The sequence below is a fragment of the Gymnoscopelus braueri genome (assembly GCF_963280865.1).
Source record: "Gymnoscopelus braueri genome assembly, chromosome: 4".
NCBI classification, from domain to species: Eukaryota; Metazoa; Chordata; class Actinopteri; order Myctophiformes; family Myctophidae; genus Gymnoscopelus; species Gymnoscopelus braueri.
The window spans coordinates 28553996-28554963 of NC_137605.1; positions in this window are offsets into that span (position 1 = coordinate 28553996).

Consider the following 968-nt stretch of genomic DNA (forward strand, 5'->3'; position numbering starts at 1 on the left):
CCGGACCGCCTCCACGCGCGCTCCCGCCCGCCCGGTCTGCGCGCGCGCACTGCTCGTGCATACATAGTAACACAGGCTGCATTGGTGTGTGAGGAGAAAGCCTGCGCCAGCAGCAGCCCAGGCCTGCTAGTAGGCTTACATTAAATCAGTGGTTCTCAAAGTGGGGTCCGGGGAGCTATTATTGTTTGTTTCCATAGGAGGCGACTCAGGCGAGACATAAGTGAGCGCTTGTTTTCGGCGGAGGCGCGCAGTCTGAAGCAGATTTAGTTCCACTGATCACGTCCAACCCAGATTTGGCTCAAACAAGGGGTTGAATTCGTTCTCCTGCTATGCAACATAAAGGTGGAATGCCCTACCAAAAGTGGTGAAGGAGTGTAAAACCCTACTCTCTTTCAAAACTGCCCTAGAAGAACACCTTGCAATTCAAAACTGGCCCCTGTAAAAGTCATAACCTAGACCCCCCCTCGAACTGTTTACTGTACATATTTTTGGTTTTTCTTACCTTTAAACTGTTTATATGATGTTCTGCATAGTAGTGTTTATCTGTCTGTCATTTAATGTCTCCATGAATTGAGTACGTGAGGATCCCATTTGAACAAGCCATTGCGGCTTTTCTGGGCTTTTTCAATCCTAATTAGTTGACCTTGTATTGTGAACTGTACTTCCATGTGCTTCTTCTCTGAAAACTTCTAAATAAAGTATAAGTATTCAATCAATCAATCACTTGAGCCTCTCAGAGCGAGCTAAAAGAGCAAGTCGCCATGCCGAACATTGCGAAGTCTGCTTTAGCCGACTCAGCGCCGTCCGATAGTTATGTTCCGATAGGGACAGAATCGTAATTCCTCGTCCCCCTACTTTCGGTACCAACCCCAGCCAATCACAAGCCGCGTCTTGGGTCTCGTCTCCTTGGGTGGAAACAATACTCGCGTCCGGGGACCCCTAGGGGATGTGATGTGATGCATTCTGAT